Genomic DNA, 17173 nt, shown 5'->3' with positions numbered 1-17173 from the left:
GACCCCTGGACGTGATACCGAACCACGATCGAACGCTCTTGGGGATTGCGAAAACCACGGGAGGTGAGGACTTGTCCAGGTTCCGAGGAGCAGCTGCGGAACGGCAGTAAGCACGAATAAACCAAGCGGGTTTCGCATAAACAAAGGGGACGAAGCCCGCCGAGACGTGCCGGCCCCAGGCGACCGTATAGACGGGTCCTGGCTGGTACATGCGGCCGATGACCTTCAGGTGCTGCAGAGTGCGCTCATTTACATAGGTATGGAAAGGCAAGCCGCATAGAACTTTTTATTACTTTCTTGCAAAAAAGGCAAATTAAGGGAATGAATTGGCAAAAGGAATTAACAGGACTTTGGACTTACGGCTATGATAAAGGGATTTTCCGTAAGGTTTACGACTTAACGGGATGCCGTGAATTCGGTGATTTATTGTCAGAGGCTGCTTTAGAGAGTGATAAAACTGCCAAGAAGCTAAGCAAGCCATGGCGAGTGATGTATGGTGCGCTGCGTTACTATCTCTCTGAGTGCAAAACAGCGGCCGCAGCTCATGGCGCTTGCGGTGCTGTGCTACTCCGAACTCGGCACGGGCGCGCCGCCGCCGCAGGAACCGAGCCGCGCCGCCCCGGCGCGGGACCGAAGAAGCCGCCGCCGCGGGAGCCGCGCCGCGCCGCCCCGGGAGGGGATCGGAGCCGCCGGAAGCGACCGAGGCGACCGAAGAGCGCCGCGGGGGGAGCCACGCGTGCAGCGGTGCCTGCAGCAGTCAGCCGGCAAACAGTGAGTAAACAAAGAGCCCAGCGCGGGGGGGGAGTTTTCGCCCGCTCCGACACACGCGCCGCGGGACCTGAGCGCTTTTTCAAGCGGGAGCGTTTCTCCCTCCCCCCACAGCCGGCAAAAGCTACAGTTTAAGACCTAACAGCCGTAATAAAGGTGAACTTTTGCCAACAAAAGGGAAAGATCTCTGCTGAAATTGAGAGACCAGTGATGGTAATCAAGCGAAGTTAAAGAGACTTTTATTCTTCCCGGCACAGACTGTGAAGGACAGATCAGCGTAGTGAATGCGGGAGTCAAATTTCAGTCGATTTGGCTCAGCATTGGTTCTGCTGTCTTGGAATCTGTATTAGCAGAGACTTTAAACATCAGAAGCCCGGATAGCTCAGTCGGTGGAATATCAGACTCTAAAGCTGTGTTTTGAAAAATTAAAAATGTTAAGATGTGTTAAAGTGATTGTAGAAGTAAGATGTAATGACTGTGTTTTTTGTATTTTTAAGCTTTGTTTAGATGTGATAGATGTATAGGCAAGCACTGAATTCAAGGGAGTTTTTTCACAGGTATACCTTGAGTAAGCTTATGTTTGGGTGTATTTAAGTGTAAAAATGCTGCAGCAAAAACATGAGAAAGGTTATTTTAGCTTAATATTTTAGAATCAGGCCTGTAAGTAAGTTATAGTGAATGCTATATATTATTTCTATAGTAAGTTTTATCTGTTATTAAGTAGTTTGAGTTATCTATCAAGTGCCATTAAATGTTAAATAATGTTAAGGTTTAGTTTTGTTAAGTTTATCTCCTGTTAAGTTTAAGTCTTATTAAGTAAGTTAAGTTAGATTCTGTTAAGTTTGAATTAGATTTAAGTGATTTTACATGTTTTGCAAATAAGTCTGCTATAATTAGTCTTGTTAGACTTCCCAGAGGATGAATGAGTAACTGAAATTAACTTTATTTTAATAATTCTGTTTAGTATATTTATTTTAGGCATAATTTCCTCAAAGCAGCTAATCTTGTAAATTACTTTCATATATTCTAAAATTCTTGGAGCATTAATTTATTGCTGCTTTCTAAGTCTGTATCTTCCAGAACACTTTTTTAAAAAAAGTTATGAGTCTTCAAGTGACATCCTGTCTCCAATTGTAAAGGCTATTAATTCTCTGAATATGAATCAAATATTATTTCCTACTGGGAGCTGAAAGCTGGAAGCCATACTCATTTGTTAGGAAGATTTATTAAAGTTTTGCTCCAAGTGTTTCTATTAGATAAAAATAGGTCTTACATTGGTATTGATTGTCTGTGTCACAGAACACACCAGTAAGAAGATAAAAATGGAAAAACCCTAAGCATCTTTTGTTTGCTGGGGTCCTATTTATTTGCAAAAAAAAAAAAAAAAAAGATACTACAGTGAGTCCTGCTCCTTACTGAGAAATAGCTTTAGTTTCTCAGATCATGCTTTTACAGAAGTGTGCAAGTTAATTATCTAGTGATCTCTGTTTGTCAGCTTTAAAAATATGAGAGTCAAGAAAATGACAAATGTTTGCCCTTACTCTAATGAATATACATAGGCATTTTCCAAACCTGCTGATTTGCCTGCCTTTTGAGAAGTCCTAATGGAAGTCTTATTATTATTACATACTTTCTGAAATACTACCTTTTTTTTTTTTTTCCACAAGATTCTTGTATGCCCTAGAATTATATCTGTGCATTCTTTACTTTGTAAAGAAATCCTTAGACTTAACAATTCAAGATAAGCTGCACCTAATTGGTATGGTCTAACTCTAGTCCTGCTTTCAGTTCAGAATTATTGATGAAAGAGAAAACAAGCAAAGTAATTCTTGGGGCATAAAGTTTAAGCAGAGTCAGTAGAGCATAAGCCTTCGTTCTTCAGCAGGATCTAAATTGAAAGTCCTGTTCTATCCTTCATTTAAAAGCTTGATTGGGGTTTTTTTTTTTTTTTTTGGGAGTTGCACATTTCCAACTCTGTCAGTTTCTGTCTTGTATTTGCAAGGTAGTCTGCAAGCAGTGAAGCAAGTGTCTGTTGTGGTGAGCATAGTTGTTCAGCCATTGTAATGAAGACTGACAAAATTGTCAGAAGGGCAAAAGAGTGCTTTCTTATTGGCCAATGTGAAAACCAAGATATGTGCCCTCTACTCTGTGCTGGTGTCTCTGTCCTACTTGCTAGTCTGCTGTATGACATCTTTCTGTTAGTTCTGTAAATTCTAAGTTTAAATATTTTAAGTGCTTTAAATACATACTACTTTTTCACCACTCCAAATGAACAAGGACTGAGAATTGCCCAGCTGATGCCATTTGAGCCAAATGACTAAAGGATTATAGACTGAAAACTGACTTTGAACATTTCTGGGAAGCCCATGAAAAAAGGTGGATGTGATAATTTCAAGGACAGAAAGAATCATTTTCAGGCTTGTTAACCTCCTCTCCAGGTTCGCATGAATGAAAACAGCTAACAGCTTTCTTTTCTTAGTCCAATTACCACCTGTCGTGCAATGCCTGATAAGGCCGTAACACGCCGTTGCTGGACGACCTGGGAATATAATTGGGAGTGGGCACTACGGAATGAGACAGAGCTAAACACTGCCTCAGCTTTAGACCTTTATGAATCTCATGAGCAGTAAATCTTAGCTTATTATCGGTGGGAGGTGCAGTGTATTTTGAAGAGGGTTAAAGCTCAAAGTGCATCATATATAGCCTCGATAGGGTGTAGAAAACTGGTGCCTTTAACACAACATTCTGTTGTAGGTCCTATAAGAGGAGATCCCAATTAAGCATTAGATAACTGCATTACAAGGTTACAAAGGTGTGGTTTTCAGGTGTCAGGAACAGTAAGGTTAAAACTGATATGAAAAGGAAGGTCAATACAAAAACAGAAAAATGAGGTTCACTTTTGTTATATTGCTTAGTATAGTAGTAGCTGAAGAATTAAGGGTAGCACATTTTAGTCAACCTAGAGATAATGTATGGATAACACTTGCTAGACAAATTAATCAGTCATTGCTTTGTCTCAGCCTTGGAGGAGTTACAGCTTTGATTACTCTAATTTTCAAAAGATGAGTCAGCATAAACAGACATAAGCTACTCTGGATTTATCTCTAAGCCCGGAAATAGTGTCCAAACAACTTTATAACCAGTGTAAAGGCTCTAGTATCATGAGACCTAAGAAATTACCCACAGGAATATTTCTAATCTGTGGAGATAGAGCCTGGAATGGAATACCAGCCCAACCACAGAGTGGACCTTGCTATTTAGGCAAGTTATCATTATTCCACCCTAACATATCTGTGCTGATGCAACTAAGTCATAAGACAAGCAGGCAAAGGCGCAGCTTACACAACTTAGACTGTAGTCATATAGGAGATCCATTGTTCTGGAGTAAATGTAAACAAGTGATGGTTTCAGCTCTCCTACCATGGGGTGCTGCAAGCAAAGCAATGACCTTAGCAAAACAGATAGGGTGTTGGGCTAAGGGTGAATTAAATAAGACATCACAGATATTAGATATGTTAACTGCAGATGTACAAAGTGTTAATCACGCTGTTTTACAAAATAGAGCTGCTATAGATTTTTTATTGCTAGCACAAGGCCATGGGTATGAAGAGTTTGAAGGGATGTGTTGCATGAACTTATCTGATCATTCTGTATCTATTCATGCTAAGTTAAAAGAGCTACGACTAGGGCTTAACAGCCTTAAGGAAGAAGAAGGATTGGGAATTGATGAATGGCTTAAAAGCTTAGGATTGGGACCATGGTTAAGAAACTTTGTAATATATGCTATAGGGATATTAGGTGTACTTTTATTGCTTTTACTTATCTTACCTTGCTTCTGCAGCTGTATCCAAAAGATGGTTAGTAGGATGATAGAGAAAACCTGGCAAGCAAACCTCTTTTCTCTCAAAAAAAAAAAAAAAAAAACAGGGTAAATGTTGGAGAGTTTTTCAAGAATGGCTTAAAGAAAGGGGCCATGAGACATACAGTTGAGAGAAAAGTAAAAGGAAAAAGTAAAGCAGTCCTAATGCAGTTCTCAGCCTTCTGATTTCTATAAACAATTAGACTCTCTTTATAAACAATAAAGTTCTCAGGCTGTCTTCCCATAACAAGAAGAACACCGTCTCTGGGAAAGGCTGGCACCCTGAGAACTGATGAAGAAGTTTTGGGAACTCTGGTTCTGTTTTTAATAAACAATTGTAGGTATTCTAAAACAAGAGGAGTGGTTAGAAGTTTCTCTGTTAGCCTATCATGAAATTGGATTACAGAATATGCATGAAGTTCGTTAACTTTGTTATTTAAGGTGATTGATTGATCAATAAAATTGGAGCTCGATGCATTAAAGGATGGTCGTCTCCCCTTCATCTCCAACAAATTGGCATTGTTGTTTATGGGGCAATCACAAGAAGATATTAAGAAAAACTTGCAAAAGCTAGAAAGAGAAGATACTCGGAGTTTAGATAAAATGTTGGAGGTAGCGTAGAAGGTATACAACAACAAGGAAAAAGAAACTGCAAAAAGACAACAAGCTAGTATTCTGGCTGTAATGCAACAGACAGGAGCAGGAGGAAGACCCATTAGGGGTCGAGGTCGGGGAGGAGCTAATCGCAGACAGAGGGGGCTGGCAAGAGGTCAAAGAAGATTTGAGTTTGCACCTAACATGGGGTGGTTAGATCCAAACCAGTGTGCGTTTTGCCGACAGTTGAGACACTGGAAAAATGAATGCCCGGTTAGAGGAAGTATGGGCATGGGAAACATAGGATTAAGGACAGGTCCAATGGAGAATGCTCCTGTGGGAAGATTCACGAGAAGACCAGCAGAAGTCGCTCAAGCACTAGTTTTGAGAAACTCTCAGAATCAAAGCTGACTAGAAAAAGATTTGAGGGTAGTTTTAGAGATAGATGGAAAGGATCAAAAATTTATAGTAGACACTGGAACAACATATTCTGTACTTAATAGACGGTTGAGACCTTTGAGTGACACAACAGTACAGGTGGTGAGAGCAACAGGGAAGCTAGAAGAACAACCATTTTTACAACCTTTAAATCTTAGGTTTGGGGAGAAGGAATTAGATCACCAATTTTTGTATATGCCAAATTGCCCCACACCCCTTCTTGGCAGAGACCTGTTGTCCCGACTTAATGTGAAAATAATATTTGAGGAGGGAAGGGTGAAATTAGAAATACCTGAAGAACAAATAGCAAGCATTTTTTTAATCAAAGAAGTGGATGCCTCTCCTATTCCAGAAGAAATTGAGCAAGCTGTAGTACCCTGGGTATGAGAGTCAGGAGTCCCCGGAAAATCTAAAGCTGCGCAGCCAGTAAAAGTAGAACTAAAGGAAGGGGCCCAACCAGTGAGAGTAAAGCAATACCCCTTGAAGCTTGAGGCAAAGAAGGGAGTAGCCCCGTTAATTAAACAATTTTTGGCTCAAGGAATATTACAAGAATGTGAATCGGAGTATAATACTCCAATTTTTCCAGTAAAGAAACCTAATGGTAAGTACCGTTTAGTACAGGACTTAAAGGCTATTAATGAAATAGTGAAAGACATACATCCAGTTGTTGCTAATCCTTATACCTTGTTAACATCTGTATCAGAAGAGTTTAAATGGTTCTCAGTGATTGACCTTAAAGATGCCTTCTTCTGCATCCCACTGGCAGTAGAGAGTAGGAAATATTTTGCCTTCGAGTGAGAGAGTCCTGATTTTGAGAGAAAGAAGCAGCTTACGTGGACGAGACTCCCACGGGGATTTAAATGCTCCCCTACTATTTTTAGAAATCAACTGGCCAAAGAGCTGGAAGAATAGAAAATAACCCAGGTAACAATATCCCCATCCTTGTATGTAGTCCTGCAGTATGTGGACGACATTTTTCTGGCTACTAAAGAAAAGGAAATGTGTGTGGAATTAACAATTAAATTACTCAACATGCTGGGCCAAGCAAAGTATCGGGTTTCTAAAGAAAAAGCTCAATTGGTCAAAAATAGCGTTATTTATCTCGGTTGTGAGATCACACAAGGGCAGAGACGTTTAGGAGTAAACCGAATAGAGGCAATATGTGCTATTCCTTTGCCTCGTAACCATCAAGAATTGAGATCTTTTCTAGGAATGGTGAAATGGTGTTGACTGTAGATCATGAATTTCAGTCTCCTAGCCAAGCCACTGTATGAGGCCTTGAAGCAGCATCGGCTAGAGTAGACAACACAGCAAAAGAAGGCCTTCCAAGAATTGAAGCAGACACTAAAAGAGGCCCCAGCCCTAAGACTCCCTGACCTGACCAAAGAATTCCAGTTGTACGTGAATGAGAGGCAAAAACTGGCATTGGGGGTCCTCACCCAGAAGGTGAGATCCTAGAAGAGGCCAGTGAGATACTTCTCTAAACAACTAGATTCGACCCGACCTAAAAGATGAACCATTGGAAGACCCTGAATGAGAACTATACACTGATAGATCCAGTTTTGTCAAGAATGGGACTTGCTATGCCGAGTATGCAGTGGTAACATTAGATCAAGTAATAGAAACAAAAACTTTGTTACCTGGAACTTCGGCCCAGAAGGCAGAGGTGATTAGACTCACCAGAGCCCTGTATTTGAGCAAAGACAAAAGGATTAATATCTAGACAGATTCTAAATATGCCTTTAGTGTGGTTCATGTACATAGGGCGTTATAGAAGGAAAGGAAGCTTTTGAATTCACAGAGAACCAACATCAAGCACTGGGAAGAAGTGCTACAGCTACTAGATGCAGTACATAGTCCCAAAGCAGTTGCAGTTATGTATGTTAGAAGACATCAGACTGCAGAAAGAGACGTTTACAGAAGAAACCAATTTGCTGATGTTACAGCACGGCAAGTGGCACGGGAAATATAGACTCAAATAGCATTGGTACCGGTAAGAACGAATCCGGCTACCCCATACCTGAATCAAGAGCCCAAATATTCAATAGAAGATAGAAAACTAATAAACTTGCTAAGGGCACAGAAGAATCAACTTGAGTAGTATGTTACACCAATAGGACAAATAGTAGTACCTACTCGCATAATGAAATTTATTTTGGAATCAGAACATAACAAATGTCATTGAGGAGCAGAAGTATTGGTAAAATTTTTGAAGAATGAGATAATCTCTAATCAGATGTTAACAATGGCAAAAAGAGTTAATGCAATGTGCCCGGTATGTTTGAAAAATAATCCAGTAGTTAGGAGACAAATACAAATGGGAAAGCTGCAAGTCGGGCCACAACCAGGAGATTACTGGCAAGTTGATTTTTCCGAATTGCCTAGGGCACAGAGATATAAATACTTGTTAGTGTACGTATGTACGTTCTCAGGGTGGCCGGAAGCTTTTCCATGTAGGACTAATCAGGCTAAGGAAGTGGTAAAAACCTTGTTAAAAGAAATAATACCAAGATTTAGAGTACCTTTAAAATTGTCATCAGATAGGGGTCCGCATTTTATAGCCGGAGTAGTACAAGAATTAGCACGACTGTTAGATATAACATGGAATTTGCATACCCCCTAGAGACCTCAGTCTAGTGGGCAAGTAGAAAAAATGAATCAAACCCTGAAAAGACAAATCAAAAAGATTTGCCAAGAAGCTAAACTGCACTGGCCTCAAGCTTTACCTTTAGCCCTGCTCAGGATTCGAATTAAACCAAAGAAAAAGGTAAGCGTAAGTCCATATGAAATACTATATGGCAAACCATATCATGCAACTGTATTAAAAAGAGAAGTACATGTGAGTGGGGACCAGGCAATTGCAGAGTATGTTATGTCACTTAATAAGATCTTGAATTCTTTAAGAAATACGTTACAGTAGAATAGACCGCTCATGCTAGAGAATTCTGTCCACGACATTCAGCCTGGAGACCAGGTGTACGTCAAGAAGTAGATCACAGATCCGCTACGGGAATCATAGAGCGGACCCCACCAGGTGATGATGACGACCTACACGGCAGTGAAGGTCCAGGAGATAGATGCTTGGATCCATTACACCAAGATAAAGAAGGCACCGTTCCAATAGGAAACCCAGATGGTGTCTCCAACCCGGATGATCTTCCGGGCAAAGCCGCCTTCTTAATTATATTACTGCTAGTGATCATGAGACTATTACCCGTTCAAGAGTCTACTCTAGTACAGGTTGAAGAAACAAAGGTTACAGTCATGGAAGGGATAGATGTTCAATTAACTTGTGTTATATTTGACAGCCAGAAAGTTGAGGCCGGTGAAGTTATTGCAATATGGCAACGGAGAGCTGAAAGAAGCCGAGGCAAGATCGGAGTCAGTTAAGATCAAGATAAACAACAAGGAAACACGGTACTGAATCTTACTAAGGTAACCACAGACGATACGGAAGAATATACATGTTTAGTCAAGATACGAGATAGTGTTGATTACAAAAGAGTGAGTATGAGAGTTTTGCCAAGGACAGGAAATCGTGCTGAAAACATAAAGGTTGATCCAGTATCAATAGCAGCGGACATGTGAGATGGGCCACCCCTTAGAATAAATTGTTCCTTCCTAGTAAGATCAAGATATCAAAGGAACCTACGAGTCAAATAGTAGAAGCAAAATAAGGAACTGACCTAGGACAGAATAGAAGACGGGACCAGTTGGTGGGAGAAGGAAGGCAAAGGTTGTGAGTAGTTGAATGTCACTAATCCTAGAATAAGAAATGCATAGTAGAGGCATAACAGAATGATGTTATCCTTACAGAGACACAGTAGAAGGAGTAGACGAGAGGCTAATGATACAATAGAACGAAATGCTTAGCAGGAAAACTTAGTAGTAAGATTAATTAGAGATTTTGAGATCATGCAGAACATGACTAAAATAACAGCTTGCCTACCATTCCCACAGGCTGCAGGTGAACCAATTTCCTAGAGAATAATACTGGTAACCAAAATGCCTGAAACATTCAAGAATGTTTCATGGTCCTGCCAGTCAGTTCCCAAACCAGTATATGTATGGAAAGATTTGTGTATGACCATTCGAGCTATGACTAAAGAAGAATGTGAAAAGAAACCCAATCATTATAGTTAGATTCAAAATACCAAGAAGTGTTTAATAGTAACCCCAATAGATGAGCCATGCAATACAGTACGAATAAGAACGAAATCCCACCGAAATGAGATGAGTTGTCGGAATGTCACACAGAATTTTGACACCTGGAATAGTTAGAAAACATTATGGGGACCTAGTGTTTTAGAACACTATAATTATCTTGAGGAAGTACAATGGTGCATCCAATAGTCAGGAGTAAAGAATCAGTCACATTATAAAGCCCTCATCACATCTACATCTTCCCGAGAGTTCAGACCGCAGAAAGAAGATTAGAATTGTACTGAAGTTTTTACATGTGATACACCGGAAGACCGAATTAGATTAGTACCAGTGAAAATAGCATTAAAGTAGAGATGCGAGTGTAGAGAGTATGATCACACGGTTAGCCGAGAGTCCATAGATAGACCTATAGATTGCAGATATACTACTGTGCATAGCCCTGGAAATCTAGTCTGGGTGTTGAGACATAGACAGTGGACCACACATTTACCTCTAGATAGATCAGTAACACAAATCACCCTAGGGGTTTCCACATTATGTCCATACTAGAAACAGAATAGATTGATCCAAAGGAAAAGACTCAGAAAGAAAGAAGAATCCCTAGAGGAGCAGTAGCATGAACCTGGCTCAAGAGTACAATTTAGATAGATATTAGAGTCATTATTCCCTCCGGTAGTGACATATCGAAATAGAGAAATACTCAACAACTTGTTAAGACAGACAGAAAGGTTAGCAGCAGCTACTAAGAAAAGATTTAAAGATCTAAATTTGCAATTGCAAGCTACATCAAGAATGACCCTACAAAACAGAATGGCATTAGATTTGCTACTGTTAAAAGAACATGGAGTTTGTAGTTACCTGAGTAAGAGAATAGATCATTGCTGTGTACACATTCCAAATGTTACACTTGAAGTTGAGAAAGATATTTCTCAACTGGCAGAAGTAGAAACAAAAACCAAAGAAATTGAAAAAGAAGCACAGCATAATTAGATAAGAGCGGTATTTGATTCTTTGGAGCTTCACCTGTCTAACTAGATTACGTCTACTATACAGTATGTACTAATGTTTTTAGTATTTTTTGTGACTATATAGATTGTATATAGATGCCTCTTAAGTGTGATCGAAAAGGAAAAGAAGCGATCTCTCCGGTTGCTGAAAGCGATGACCCGCGGGCGGCAGAATGAAGAACACTCCCCACCTCGTTATGAAGATGTTACTGTCAATACTGTTGATTGAGCATCCTTGCAGCAAGACTGAAAGATGCTCAGAAGGGGGGAAATGTTGGAAAAGAAATGAAATTTAGCAAAATGTGTAATTATAGTTTAGTTATGAGTTGTGTGTGAATTGGTTTGTTAAAAGCAGTTTTGCAGTTTTGTAGCCGTTGATAGTGTGTGTGTTGGGTTTGTGTGTAACCTAGCAGGTAGTCTTAGGAATTTAATAAATAATTAAACTAGTGCAGGAAAGTAAGGATGCTAACCTGTCTGGAGGCAGCATACAATGCTCTTAGAATAAGATAAGCAGAAGATTTATGATCTTGCTTGTGAACTAAGGAATGTATCACAAGGGGACTGTGACTAGGCAAGGGGAACTGTTTCTTGGAGACTTTGTTATGAATCGCATGTATAAGAGGGAAGCACCCATACGTGAAATCGGGGGGCTCGGGCTTTGAGACGTTAGTCCCCCAGTTCCCCCGGGCCCTTAATAAAGCACCCACAAAACTTATCTGAGTTTTGTGTCATTTATCAATCGGGCAACAACAGCAGATTGGAAGGTGACAGTGACACCTCTCCAATGACACTGGTCAAACCAACAGTCCATCAACTCTCTCCTCCTCCATAAAGGAATGCAAAACAATGAGTTATTTAGAGAAAGTGTGTGACAAAGTTCACTACAAGAATGTCAACATCAGAAGGCTTAGAAAATCTTAAAAAACCAGGGTGACAGGGACCTAAAACATAACTACCAATATGCTCCTGGCGGCAACACAGAGTGAGGGGATTTGTTATTTTAGAACACCCCCATTTCTTCGTGGGACACAGTTTCGCTGAAGGGATGTTCAGATGATTCCTCCACCTGCTTCCATAAAATTTCCAGCAATTATGATGGAGGTGGCCTTTTCATAGAGGGTTCCTTCCACCTTTCTGCATGCTACCACAATTGACTCACCAACCATTCCCGTTAAGGTTCTGATCAAGTCGTTCTGGTCCCATCTCCACTCACTTGGACAATACACCTTGGAGTCATGCAGCACTAGGGTCGCCAGACTTGGGTGACAGCCCTTGGGGTAAGATCCAAGAACCTTGGTGTGCTGGATGGTGGCTTCGGACCACAACTGCTCACCAGGAGGCTGTCCATGAAATTGTGGTAGGATGCAGAAAAGTATTAGTAGCGTTATCATGTTTCAGATGATTCTCATGTCCCTCGGGTGTTACAGAGCTTGCAAGGGTTTTCAGGGTGAAGAGAGGAGACGAGAATGTTGACCTCATGTTCAGAAGGCTTGATTTATTATTTTATGCGATGTATTACATTATTACTGTACTAAAAGGAATAGAAGGAAAGTTCTCAGAAAGCTAGCTAAGCTAAGAATAGAATAGGAATGAATAACAAAGGAGCTCTCTCTGATTCTGTCCCAGAGAGAGCTCGGTCCTGGATTGGCCACTAACTATACACATCCAACATGGACCAATCACAGGTGCACCTGTTACATTCCACAGCAGCAGATAACCATTGTTTACATTCTTTTTCTGGGGCCTCAGCTTCCCAGAAGGGGAAATCCTAAAGAAAGGATTTTTATGAAAAGATGTCGGTGACTCTCGGGGTTCTTCTGTAAAAACAAAAACAACAAAAAATCCTGCCACTGAGAGGCAGAAAAGAGTTAAAACGAAGGGATTATCCAGAGTGTATGTATGCGGCGCTCTTTTCCAAGAGCATCAGAGGCTACCCATGCATATTTGTTCAGAGGGGTTTTCAACACAAGTGGTACCTCTTTCACCGTGGGGAGATCCACTAGGACAGGTTGTCCAGGGTAATGTGATGGATTATTTGGGTCATCAGGACCCTGCAGCGAGGGGATGATGCTTGGAGGTGTAGGGTAAAAAGCAGTGACTTTGGGGCAGCCGTTCACCCCCCATCTGCTATTTACCCCTTAACAGCCTCCCACGCCGGCTCTCCCTCTCTCTCTCCTGGGCGGGGGGGTGGCTGCCCGATGTCTCTTGGTCTCTTCCACCCTTCCATCCTTGGGCTGGGCCTACCTCATGGCCGCGTTGTTTTACCCCTCCCCCCGCCCAGCCAGCAGCTGGGACAGGGGAGAGATCCAAAGCCTCTCCCGACGGAAGTCCCAAAGAGAGCCTCGGAGGGCTGCAGGTCTGGTTTTTAATCCCTGTGTGTTCTCAGAGGTGTGTCCAAACCCCACTGGCCACATCAGGTGCCAATATCAAAATCTGAGCACCCATTGGTTTGACCACAGCATCCCAGAATTCCCACTTCTTCCTGGTCAAACCAGCACAGGGGTCTAGCAATGACTGAGAATCTGGGATATGTTTCCTCCAGAATACTAACAATCCTAAGACTTGCTGGAGGTCCTTTTTGTTTTCAGGCATTTTCATCTGCTCTAAAGAGGTTAAAGTGTCTGGTGGGATACATGTGCTTCCGGATCGCCACCAAATTCCCAGAAATTTTACTTGCTGAGAAGGCTTTTGGATTTTCTCTGGGAAAAGCTTTAAATCTAGACTTTCCAGATGAGAGATTATATTCTGCTGGAATTCCCCCACCTCCTTAATTTCCTCTCCTCCTACCAAAATGTCATCAATGTATTGATAAACAGCTACAGTGTCAGGTTTGGGTATTTTTTCTAAATCCTTAGCTAGAGCATGGTGAGCTAAGGTTGGAGAATGTTTGTAGCCTTGTGGTAGTCTAGGGAATGTGTACTTTTGTCCCTCCCATGTGAAAGCAAAGCGATCCATGTCCTCTGGCTGTATAGGTATCATGAAGAACATGTCTTTGACATCTGTTGTTGCCATGATTGTGTGAGCTTTTTCTGGTATTGATGTTATTAATTCAGCTAAATTTGACACTGCTGCAGTGTCCAGGTTTAGAGCAAATTTGGGGGAGAATTCCCCACAGGAGCTCCGGTGGGAAAACAGATCCAAATCAGCCCCTCCCCCCCAACTGCTCCGGGAGAAAAAAAAATACCTCCTTGGAGAAAGGTGGAAAAAAACTGTTTATTAAACAATAAAACCGAAAAAATATCAAACAATAAAATCCCTTGCCACTCCAAAAGAGATGACAAACTGAGAAAGTCCCTCCCGGGGTTGCAGTTCAGCTCACTCTGTCTCTGGTGAGTCCCTCCGGTGCTGGAAATATCATAGGCCAGGCCTGGCCCGGTGGGCCACAGCTGCAGCTGCCGGTGCTCCCCTGGGTGTTCAGTCCAGAGCAGGTTTCAAGAGGTCCAAAGAAAAAGAAAAAAAACCAAAAGTTCAGGGAACTTCTTTGCCTCAGCTAGCTAACACTAACTAAAAAGCAAAAAAGAGCTCTGTCCCGCTGTCTGTGCATCCGCAGACAACACAGTTCAGGAGGAGGAATGTGGAGGAGTGGAGTACAGTGTCTGAAAACAAACTGTGCACTTCTTCTCTTCCCCCATTCACTCTCTGGAACACTCTTAAAGGTGCAAAACTTATTATTCAACATAAACAGAATGAGACGATTGGAGATAAAAACATCATATAGTCAACCCAGGACATGCAGTCAGAGGATCAGTGTTGGCATTGAGCCTGCGATAGTCCACTGTAAGCCTCCACCGGCCATCCAGCTTCCGGACTGGCCACACAGGTGAATTATAAGGGGAGTGTGTGTTAATTATTATTCCTTGGTTACGCAAATCCTGAATAACCGGTTTGATGCCTTCCCTGGCTCCAGAAGGCAAAGGGTATTGTTTCACATTGATTGTTTTACTGTAAGGCAGTGCGGGTGCAGTCTGAAGCAGCCTAATGTTAAGTGGTGGAGTGCCAAAAGACCACAGAAATCCATCAGTGTCTTCCCACTGCCTTCCTGCTAGGACATCCATCCCTAGCAGATTATTTGGAACGTCCTCAATTACCATTTTGACAACTAATTGGTTTTCATCTCCAGGGAGTGTTACTTTGACTAAAGCAACATTCATAGGTTCTATGGTTCCTAAAGTGTTAAGAACGCAGCATTGCCTTTTTGTTGGAACAACTCCACACTTCTGGGCATCTTTATGTGTCAGTGCAGAGATTTGGGCTCCAGTATCAACTATAAAGGTTACCAAAACTTTTTTGGGGCCCATTATAGCTGTAATTAATATATCTCCTGATTTGTTTTTCATGAGCATTTGTAAATAAACCCAACCTCCGCCCCTTCGCTCACCTGTAAGCGGCGGAGATATTAGTTTCCTGAAAGCTCTGTTGGTGTAGATGCACTGTTTGTGTTTTGGGGTACGGGCGGGTGGGCAGTTATGTTGCTTAGGCTCTGTGAAAGAAGTTGCGAAAGAGTTAATTTTGGTTTACTGCCAGTGCTTTGTGAGAGAGATGCAGCCAGGGTTTCACTGCCCAAATTCTGAGAAAGAAGCTGGGAAAGGTTTAACTTTGGCTCATTGCCTGTGTTCTGTGAGAGAGACTGAGATGTACTGTGTGTATTAGAAGGAGGGTGTGTTATTTTCTGAGGAGGCAGGGGGAGCAGTGCACTGGGCTGGATGGGAGGATTTGGTTTTCTGAGGTGCCAGTTGTTTATTATTTTCTGCAATTTTTCAAGTGGTAATCCATCCATAATATCTCGGGGAACCCCCCTTTTTATTCCTAGCAGCCACCAACGTTGTCTGTTGGAAATTTGTTTTCCTGGTTCTGTGTTTTCAGGGTTGGGGGTTCCCATAAACTGGACACCTTTTGTTTTTGCTGTTTTTTCCTCTGGGCCTTTTACAGGTCCATACTGTCTACAGTAATTAATTAAGTCTACTGCGATCTCGCTCCAGGTCCAGACCCTATGGTTGTTAGCAGGTGAATCAGATTGTGAATCTGTAGACTGCGATGGTGAATATGGTGTGGAAACAGAGTCAGTAGACCTGCATGGATCAGTGGAGTTATTGAGAAATCTATCCAGCCTTTCTACAGGGCTTAAAGCCATTATGGTTTTTTGTACAGTAATTGCTGTTGGTTTCAATATTTCTGGAAGCCCACGAATTAAAGGGGTCATTATTTCGGGCTTCACAGGCAATTGCATGGGAGATTCAAAGCCAGGAATTAATTTTCTCTCATGTATCATTTGCAGACATGCAGCTTTATGTACACTTTCTAAGAGCTGGTTGGGGGTGCCGACAACTGCCAGGGGGTCGCCCCTTTCCAAGGGGTTTATTCCCCCAGCCCAAAAGGCTGCACGCTGCATTAGAGACCAGGAGTCACGCTTATCTCCTGTTGTTAAAAAGACACCATGTCCCCAGTATCCACTGGCTTCTTGTTCAGTTAATTTCATTTGATCTCCGCCAGTGAGCGACATATTCTGTTTCTGATTCGTGAGGGAGGCGCCCGATTTCTTTTTTAAATTTAGCTAATTCGGTAGCACTGAATGGTATTTGTTTGGTTGTGATGTGTGGTTCTACATCTTCATCATTGATATAGTTATATTCAGTTTTAATAAAAGATCTCAAACCCGGACAGCAATTTTCTCCACAGTTTTTAACTGTTTCAGATTCTTTGTAAGGATAGATTTGTTTTACTGCTTCAAGTTCTTTGTGTGGATATATCTGTTTGATGTGAGGTGTTTCTTTTTCTTCCTCCTCTGTAGAGGAGGTGGTTTTGTGTGTGTTTTTGGTGTGTTCCTCCCTAAGAGCAGCTCGCAGCATGTAAATTTCATTTCTATCCTCATTTAACTATTTTTGCAAGATTTCAACCAGATTTTGAAGGGAGTCTATTATTACCATTTCCTCACTTCTCTGCTTAAAGTGGTTTTCTATGGCTGCAGTGAGGCAGGATCCCAAAACTGAGCAAAGAATGTTCTTATTTCTGCCCATTTTGAATTTTGATTCGTGTTGCAGAGAAAATATTATATCAATGACATTTTCCAAATTAAACCAATTGTTTTCTGCCCATGTTTCTCCACCAGGTGACGGTTTTGCATTGTGTTTAGCAAGCAACAAGTAAAACTCAGCTTTTGCTTTAGGATTGAGGTGTTCACTCATTTTTGTGTGAAGGGACCAAAACTACACCAGGGATCTGATTTGTGAACTCAAGTTACACAATTACACAGACCCTCTGTGTTCCCCTTCGTCTCCCTGGATAGCTGAAGAGACAGAATCTGTCTGAGAGGCTCTGCGTGGTTACATCAAGTTTGTCTCTTCCT

The 17173-nt window shown here is 41.6% G+C and overlaps 1 pseudogene; it reads left to right on the top strand.

The window, feature by feature from the left end:
• Positions 1–364: 364 nt before the first annotated feature.
• The window catches only part of LOC128947110 (SET-binding protein-like), a 29191-nt pseudogene continuing 12382 nt past the window's right edge, over positions 365–17173 (top strand).

The sequence above is a fragment of the Melozone crissalis genome, unplaced genomic scaffold, assembly GCF_028551555.1.
Source record: "Melozone crissalis strain CALT ecotype California unplaced genomic scaffold, PUWL_Pcris_2 ptg000089l_1, whole genome shotgun sequence".
Taxonomy (NCBI): Eukaryota; Metazoa; Chordata; class Aves; order Passeriformes; family Passerellidae; genus Melozone; species Melozone crissalis.
The sequence above is the reverse complement of the archived record's forward strand: the minus strand, read 5'-3'. Positions and strand labels throughout refer to the sequence as shown.